Raw genomic sequence first — 9,905 nt, 5'->3', positions numbered from 1 at the left:
ATCTAATTTACAAATTATTTTATTAAAGTTTAGACGTGAAATAAACTTGTGCAAGTATACTTTAAATACTGAGAAGAAATGAAAGTCAGAGAGTAGAAGAAAATGATGGTAAATAAAAGTCAGGGCAGTTTCTAGGTTCTTCATACAAGGTGGGCCTAGTGATAGAGAAGCAGTTTGCTTTGCACATATTTTATTTATTTAAATTCTGTTTATTTTTTTATGTGTATGAGAGTTTTGGCTGCATGTAAGTGAACCACATGCATGCAGTGTCCACAGACACCAGGAGAGCGTGTCAGATCCCCTGGAACTGTAGTTATGGATGGTTATTAGCCACCATGTGGGTGCTGGGAACTCAACTAGGTTCTCTGCAAGAGCAGCCAGTCTCTTAACCTCTGAGCCATTATTCCAGCCCCTTCTACAGATATTTGGAAGTAGACTAAAATATTTATCTTTTTTTCTTTATTTTTAGATGAACTCATTTATGACACGTTATGCAAAGAAAAATATGTGCAACTGCATAAAAGGAATCACATTCTCATTTACTAAATACTCAGCAGTGGTCAAGATCATGAATTGTAGAATGGACCCTGGGACTTAATGCAAAACACCCTGTACAGAAAAGTTTCAAGCTTCTAACTTGACTGAAACCAGTATTTAATGGGCTTCTTTATACTCTTCAGCTCCTTCCAAGTCTTTTTCATTTTCTAATTTTCTAATATCTGCTGCAGATCAATATATGCTGCCTCTAACCTGCACTGGCAATCTGGGATCATCATCTGGGACTCTTGCAGGATCCCTGCCTGCTTTCATTTTTTCAGTCTTTTCGTCTTGTTGCTTTGCTTCTTTTTCATACATCACTTTTTCTTTGACTAATTGCTTTACCACGCTGGTCTTTATCTTGATCTGACTCACTTGAGAATCTGCCATGGTCCCTTGAGTGCTGCAGGAAGGAGGGTGGAGAGCTAAAATATTTTTCTGAACAACAACAAAAAAATTGAATAGGTACTGACCATCATTTTATTCTATATAAATAAATATTTCATACAAATATTACTTGCTAATGACCTTTTCTTATTTTTTTACTTTATTCTTTAAAAATACATAAATACTGTTTGGGTGTTGAATTAGGAATTAGTTGCCTCTTATTTTTTTTAATTTATTTATTTTTATTTTATGTGTGTGTATTGCCTGTATGTAAATACACCTGTGCCATGCAGTCCCTGAGAAGGACAGAAGAAGGTGTAATATCCCCTGGATCTGGAGTTACGGATTGTTGTTAGCTGCCATGTGGATGCTGGGATTCAAACTCAGATCTTCTGTAAGAGCAGCCAGTGCTCTTAACCGCTGACTCATCTCTCCAGGCTGCCTCTTATATTTTTTGTTAAATTGTAAATATGTATTTTTTTCTTAAACTGAGATAGCTAGAAATAATAGAAGCAAATAAAGTAGGAGGCTTGGTGTGCTGAGAGGGTCTCATAAACTGTCAAATACTATTTTCACAAGTGACTACCTCTATCAGGATGAAAGAAGAATAAACTTCTTAAGCTGGCTCTCAGCTTTGAAGGGTGAAGTAAAAGCACAGATTAGGTTAGAGGACTGTAGATAAACCATTTCCAACTTAAGTCAGTGAAGCTTAGTTTTGATCTTTTATCTACAGGTTTGTTTTTTTTTTTAATTGCTGTAACCCAAGATTATTCCCATAATAAGAACTGTAGTTCTGCATAGACTAGCAACATATCTTTAGCAGCTTTGATTTAAGTAGCATTTTTATAGTTAGCCTTATATCCATGGTATGAAAGGAAATCAGTTCATTAAACTAGAGAACAGAAGAGTTGATGAGCCTTGTCTGTTGCAGTTTATAGTATTTTCTACCATTGGAACATGGTATATCAGTACAGGGTAGTTAAGAGAAAAACTAATATTGTTGGTAGAAATGTAGCTGTTTGGCAAAGATAGTTTTTAAAACAAATGGCTATAAGAACTTCCCTTATCTTCAAATTCAGTGAAAGGAATTATGCAATTTTTAGATTAGTATATGAGAAAGAGTGAACATGTGGCAAAGAGAAAACTTTGGTATTGGGTCCTCTGTCTACAATAGTGTCATATACTGTGAACTTGGAGAAATTCTGTAACCTTAGTTTGTTCATGTGTAGAGTTTATAATGCCTACCTCACAAGATTTCATGAGGACTGATCCAAGACTATACATACAAATTCAGATGAACTCCCATGCAATTGTATACATGAAGTTTAAAACTGAATTGGTTTACCAAATATTTGAAATTAATCCAGTGACTTTTCTTTCCAAGGAGTAGAATGGAATGGGGAAGGTTCAAGTAAACTATAGCAATACTTGTGATTCTGAATTTGTGATTCTTAATGAGTAGACATTTGTTTATAAGCTGCCGATGAATAAAGATATTAATTGTATAAGCAACTCAATATTAAAGGAATGCTTATTCCTTATGGTGACCCCTGTCCAACTTCATCTTTTGCTATATTGGCCCACTGTGTAGTTCCTACAACAAACTAAACTGCAGGTCAAAACCTTTCTTATTCCTCTGAACTTCTTTCCATTTATTTTCCATTAATTTTTATGAGGTACCATATCTGACTTATTCACTGTATAGTTCCCAGTGTCTAGCATATAAGTGCTTAGTAATTATTTGTGAATGAATGACCAGTGCTTTTAAGTGTTTAGGACTGGGGTCTGCAAACATTTTTTTAAAAGTCCAGAGAGCAAATATTTTAGGGCAGTAGTTACTTAACTTTGGCAGTTTTAACACAGAAATAACCATAATATATAAACAAATCAGTGTGACTGTTCTAATAAGACTTTATTTGTACTCTGAAATATGAATTTCATAGACATATTTCATGTGTCACAAAATATTTTGATTGTTTTAAAAAAACATTTAGAAATATAAAATCCATTGTTTAGGACTGAATAAAACCAGGCCACAAACTGAATTTGGTCTGTAGATTGCTGGTCTCTCGGACACTGTGTAGGTGGCACTTCTCCCTCAACTAGAAGTATATTATCACCGAACAAAACTTTCTCGGGAAACTAGAACACATTTTCTTATAAAACCATTGTCATGTGTTGTCTGTGGTCTCAGACCTATCTGTAAGCCTGTTTTACCTCTCATGTACTTAACCCCCTGGCATAGCACATTCTTTGAGGGAAGATGGATGGTAGTATTCCCTCTTGGACCAGAACCACAGACTTTCCACATTATCATTAGAATATTCTTTTTCCTTCATCATTCTTCTAGACCTTGCATCCTAACATGCAACCTGCTTTTAGGGACTCCTATAGGATCCTGTGATAAGACTAAAAAGAGCTTTGTTCATGTGTCTAGGGAGGATGGAATGGAAGAAGAAAGTTAGGGAAAGAGAAGGGTACAAGGCAGTTTTCTTTTCAAACTGTAGGTCATAACTCATTAGAGCATCCTGAAATCCATGTAGTATGTCAGCACTGACAGAAAGAAAGAAAATAGAAAACACTAGAATGAGTCACTCATTGTGAAGGATGTTTGTAAAATTTCAGTATATGTTTATATGTATTAGATCCCAATGAAAAATGTATTGTGGTCTGGTTTAAAAGCCTGTGCTGTAAGGGTTTGGGATACTGATCTTAACATGCTTTTCTCCTTCTTATTCTGTGTGAAAGCAAAATGAAATCTATAAAGGAAGCCTCCTGATTGCCTTCTACAGTATGCTGCTTGTACTGAGCTTCTTTATGAGGTAGTTACCTATTTTACAGATGAGAAAACAGGATCTTACAGCTAACAAGCTTTACAACTCAGATTCAAAGAGATGCCCACTTTGTTTAGGTGAAAGAAAGAAGATAGGTGTGGCCTTTGTGTTTTAGGATATGAAACCCATCCCAGTTGGTGGCGACTCACCAGATTTCTTGAGGTAAGGCATTAGCTTCAGTAATAGGGCCTCTGGTAAGGTGGGAAGAAAATGGAACTCCACATGAACAACATGGTAGAAGAGAAGAAGATTACACCTTTATTTTTTTCTTCTTTTTGCAGTTCTGTTTCAATTTTGCATCCTCCTAGTTGCACCCTTAACTCATTCTAGAAATATCAGGGAGTTGAGGATGAGGATTGGTGTGGAAGAGCTGAAAGGCGAATTAGAAGGAAACCAAAGTAGAAGGGCCACCTGGCCACCCAGATGGCTTGGCTGTTCCCAGGTGGCAATTTACAAGTGAGTGCAGGTAAAACAGGGCCTGCTATTAAATTGGGTTACAAGTAGAAGTCTTGGTTTATGGTACCTTTGATATGCTAATTGGGTGGTTCTTTTTAAAGTTACATGAAAGAAGCAACACTGGGTTAGTTCAGAGTCAAGTTACCTATTTTAAGCACTTAAAAATCATAGAACATATCTTTAGGACATGTCTCTTATGTGTTGAATTAGCAAATATGATAAAAAAATTTTATATTGATTCTGATCTCTAACTTGATTTGGAATTGTAAAAAAAAGATTGATGGAAAAGCTATTTTTATTTTCTAGAAAAGTAACAAAATCATAGAAGACACATCCCTGGAAAGATGATAGGTGTATTACTCTTTCCTAGGCTGGGTGGAATTCTTACCTTTGCATTGGGAATTAGCAATTACCAGGAATGAGTTCCAGTTAGTAGTTCCTGAAGATTTAAGCTTAGTATCTTTTATCCCCATCATTTGATATTTTAGCTTTCCCGCATATGTATTCACCTTTCCATGTTAAAATTGCTTGTTAATTGTGTTTTTCCACTATTTTATCCTAAGTTCTTTTAGATTTATTCAATGTAAAATTAGTGTTTAGTACCAGTTAAAAGCAATAGAGCCACATTTCCTGGTCTTCATCTAGGATATGAGGATAATGATTTTATGTACTTTATATAATTCTTGTGAAGTATAAATTGTTCTGTTGTGCTTGAATAATTTCTCACATTTTAAGTAACTCATGTTAATTGCTGATGTGGCTTGTTGTTATTGCTCAGCAATGTCTAAACTGTTTATTATAAGTTAAAATGTAGTGAATTTAAAACTGAGGGCATTGGGGCTGGAGAGATGGCTACTCGTGCAGAGGACCCAGGTTTGATTCTCAGCACCCACATGGTGGCTAACAACCACCTGTAACTCAAGTTCCAGGGGATCCAACTCCCTCTTCTGACCTTTGAGGGCACTGTAGGATATGGATGCATGTACATACATGCAGGCAGTATTTTTCTACACTAAAATAAAATAATAAATATTTAAAAAATAAACCTGAGGGTATTCAAGTATATTTATTGGAAGACTATACTTTGGCAGTTGACCATCTTTTTTTAATTCAGGATGCAAATAATATTTTAAAATTAGTACTATTTCTTTGATTCTTGTTTAATTGTAGAATATCATTTGATTATTAGAGAAGAATGCTGGCACTTTCAATGATGTGATTTAATAGTAGTATTTGCATAAAAATATGGGCGATCTTGTCAGAAAATTGTTGAGTGGAGCAGTATGTTGTGCAGTAGTACATTCCCAAATGAGAGTGTTGCGCACAAAACCTTTTGCAAATGAGATAAAGGGGGTGGATGTGTTAGGTGAGTAACTGAAATTTCCAGAAGCTTGTCTTGTTTTAATTTTTCAGTATTTGGATACCAACACTTCTGGGAAAAGAACTTCCATTTATTCAGGTTTTATGTACCTATTTAATTCTATTTTAACTTATTTGAAGTGAGTTTTATATTTTTGTTTGTTTAACCCAGACTTGTGATAATATAATTTATCTGAAATCACTAAACAGTGGGGCTGAAACTTAATCCCTGTAAAGAATGCTCACCAGCTTTTAATCCACCTCTACCAGAGGAGAAATGTGTATAATAATTTATACGGTGGTTGTTTTGTAGATAATCTTTATGCCACACTTTGAGAAAACCATGTTTTGGACCCGAGAAGCCAAAAATAGTAATATAGGAGTAAAAAGCACCAAAATGAGCTCTAATTCTAGGGCATTGTTGTTTTGCTCTTGCTTGGCTAGATGGTAACCATAAACCCACAGGTGTTAATTGTTAATAGAAAGAATTTATAGGTAAATTCTGCTTTTGATTGCTTAAGTACTTTTCTCAGTCATTTTTTTGCTTTTTGATTAAGAATGTTTAAAATTGTTTTCCTAATGGGTCAATCTCATGTACATTTGCCAGAATTTTACATTATTATATTTCCTTAGTCAAGATTTCATGACAAGTTATGTCACAGCCTAGCTATAGTGTTTAATAATACTATACTATGTTTAATAATATTACTAATGACTTCATTTCTTAAAACCATGATCATCAACAACTACAACTTATAGTATATTTTGAGCTAAGTGCCTGTAAGTTTAGTGGTAAGTATGCATGACTTTTCCTGTAAGATAAATTTTATTCCTATTTTCTAGATGAAGAAACCGAGACTCATTGACTTACCTAAGGCACTTGACTAAGTAAGCTGGAGTGCTGGGGTTCTAACCTAAGTCTTCAGGGTTTATATTTCCTATTGAATAAAATATTCTAAGATATATTACAATTTGAGATACCAATTCTTGGGTAGTGCAGCCTCCTTCCAACCTGTTCTGCTTAGATTTCTTCTTCCCGTTCCCGCCCTAATATTGCTGTTGCTGACACCTCTTGAAACCTATGATGTAGTCAGAAATGCCAAGTTATCAAGTTGAGGTGTTGATGGTGTGTTTCCGTTCCTGTGGCTGATATAGCAGCACTTTCTCCATGTCTGAAATGAAAGTACAGCTGTGTAAAGACTGAGGAACAGTTGTTCCTTTTAGTTATATGATAAGTCAGAATTAGAACTAGGTCAGAATTCTTTTGCTCTGATCACTACTTAAGTAATTAATCAAATGTTCAGTGCATCTTCATCTTCTTAAAATAGTGCATCTTGATTCAGAGAAGTTAAATTGTAATTTGCTCATGTAGGAGAAAACAAATTTATGTTCTTTGTGACATATTTGGGGAAAAAAACTTAATGGTAATGGTCATTAATGGCTCATTTGGTACTGGTTGCTTGTGTTAGGTGAATGAGAAAGAACATGCTGTGTTGGTATGAGTGGTTCTGCCATTAAGATTTGTGGTTTCATTCCCTCATATTGATAAAAAGATGTGATACTTGATGTTTGCCCAGATCTAAGAACCTCAAGCTTTTCAAGTGTCACCTTAAAGAAAGTGAGATAAAATAAAGAAAATAGAAGATAAATCCTTATTTTCTGTATTTTTTTAAGAGTAGGAAGTATAAAAATTGACAAATGAGTGCTGGAAGACAAATAATAATCTTTAGTGATTTGATTGAATTTGGTGACTGAATTTATAGAGAAGCTAATTCATAATTCATTTAGCTATAATTGATATCAGCCAGGTTTTACAGTTTATCAAAAGGCTCAATCTAAGATATATTGCTTTGGAATTTTAAATCTTTTCTATTAATGTAATATGTATTGAAAATTCAGTATACAAACATTTGACACATTGATTACAAAAATGAATGGTGCCTGGAACCGAATAACATTTGAGTTATTTTTATTTATGTTTATGCATGTGTGTGTGTAAATGCCTGTAAAGTCTAGAAGAGGGCTTTGGATCCCTTGGAACTAGAGTTTCAGGTGGTTGTGAGCTGCCCCATGTGGGTGTTAGGAACTGAAACTCCAGTCCTCTAAGAGCAGCAAGTCCTTTTTGGCTGAACCACCTCTCCAGCCCCTACTTTAAACAAGTTTTTAGTGTTTTGCTCATTTAGGAGGACTTCTACCTGGTGATAGATGCATTTCAGATTCTCTTCGGTTTCATCTTTTTGAGTACTTTGCCATTTTTCTTCTGGAATTTATTGCTGTTAAAAGATCCATGGGGTGGGGATTGTAGCTCTTATGTGTGTTGTTGCATTCCTGATGCTCATTGCACAACAAAGATTTGTTGAATAAATTAATGTGAGTCTTTTTTCTCTCTGTACCTTTTCTTCTCTTTTTAACCTACTGTTGACCTGAAATAATTCCCTCAAAGATTAATTATATTCTAATTGTCTAATCTAAAGAGTGCCAATCTGTGTTTGCATTTTACTTGACTTTTCTTTGAATCTGATGCTATCACTTGTGTTCCTTCAGACTGTTTTCATTTTTCTTAATTTCTTCCTTTTTCTGACTGTTGCCTGTTGCCACCCTAATATTCCCTCTTCTCACCCTTTTTGTTTTCTTTTTCAGTTTATTGCTTATGTAACTTCTTTTCTACATATCCTTCCCACTAAAGTAATGTCATCACTCATCTTTAGTTTTAACTAAATGTGGAGATCCAAAGGTACATAGCTGACTTTGATCCTCCCTCTTAAGCTCCAGACTTGATATTAGTCATCTTGTAAATATTAAATATATGTCAGGTCTGGTACTCTGAAAATGAATAAGATATAACCTTTCCCCTAGAAGAATCACAGCCTCATTTGAGGAGAATGATTAGTAAGCTAGCAATTATAGAGCACACTGTATCTGTATGAAAGTGCTTTGGGATTATAATAAAACATGGCCTCATTCAGTGTGTAGGGCATCAGTTCATGTTTTCTATCAATGATGCTTGAAACAATCATGAAGGATGTCTAGAAATTCACCAGTTGAATAAGGTGTAAGGAATTTTTTGTTTGCTTGTTACCTCTCATAAGCCTGGTGACTATGTTCCCTGGTGGTGAGAAAGCTCAGTAAGCCAAGTTCTCCCAGGTTCTGAAGACATACAGCCTGAGGCAAGGAGTGAGAATTATAGGCCAGTGTCATATAGTCATGTAGTGTCAGTGTCATGTAGTGTCAAAGTAGTATCAAGCATTAAATCCAGAGGGAGAGTAGTGTCTGTGAAAACTGAAGAGTCAAGAGCATTTCATTACTACTTTCTTAGTCAAAGTAGTGTATGGACAGAAATGATGTAGACTAAGGCTCTGAAAGTGGTGTATGCAGAATTTGCCCTTGGCTGTGATACCTGCTCTATGTTGTATTAGTGATCATAGTGGATAAAAGTATTGCTTCTCAGGGATTGTGGCCTTTCTGTATATCATTCTATGCATTGTATATATACCAGTTACTTGGAGATATTGTTAAAATGTTGATTTTGATTGGATATCTGTAGTGAGGCCCTGGGTTCTGCATTTCTAACATTACTCTCTGTCCAGGGATTGCACTTGGAGCAGAAAGAGATTAAAGGAGCTAGAAATGACCAGACTAAGAAAACAACTTATATAGGTATATAGATGATTGCTGTTGTTTGAGGAAATGAGTTCAGGAAACCTAGATCATGAAGTATGTATGGGACATTGTGCAGTGACTGGAGGATGAGTCTGTGTGCAGAGGTTGGATTGGGGTCACACCACAAAGGGCTTGATTTACTAGGGAGGGCTAGCTTTTTGCTGAATAGAGTGTTGTCATTTATTTCATGTTTTAGAATGAAAAGATGCATTGCTATTGTTTTTTGTCTAGCTGACTTTAAAGTACCTATGGCCATCCTGATAGAAATGTCAAATAAGTCATAGATGTAAATCCAAACTGAAGAGAGACATTGGATATCTACCCAATAGATGTACAGGCATGAAATCAGCAAGGCAGAATGAATGAAAAGAAAACCAAAGGCCAACCTCAGGAATACCAACATTAACAGGCTGTAGAGGAGAGCAAGAAAGAGATTGTGTGGAGGACCAGGATGGGTCCAGGAATATAGAAAGAAAAGTATAATTTTATTGTAAGAAATCTAGACAGGAGCCCAGGCTAGGACTCTGCAGCCTTGGAGCTATCAGCTCTGGGGTCCTCCAGGGAGAGCAACCATCTGACTGAGTCAGCACTGGGGCCAGTCCAACCCATCTCTTTTCTGCACTTGAGATTCCAGCATAGAGAATGGATTGGGGAGTTGGTGGGGGTGGGGGT

At 35.7% G+C, this 9,905-nt stretch overlaps 1 protein-coding gene and 1 pseudogene across 2 annotated transcripts in view; one reads left to right on the top strand and one right to left on the bottom strand.

Moving 5' to 3' along the window:
* The window catches only part of Acvr2a (activin A receptor type 2A), a 91,794-nt gene that overhangs the window by 13,756 nt on the left and 68,133 nt on the right, over window positions 1–9,905 (top strand). The window lies entirely within an intron of this gene.
* Window positions 625–927, bottom strand: LOC103727328 (annotated as a pseudogene).

This window comes from Nannospalax galili, unplaced genomic scaffold (assembly GCF_000622305.1).
Source record: "Nannospalax galili isolate Female #2095 unplaced genomic scaffold, S.galili_v1.0 scaffold87, whole genome shotgun sequence".
Lineage (NCBI taxonomy): Eukaryota > Metazoa > Chordata > Mammalia > Rodentia > Spalacidae > Nannospalax > Nannospalax galili.
The sequence above is the reverse complement of the archived record's forward strand: the minus strand, read 5'-3'. Positions and strand labels throughout refer to the sequence as shown.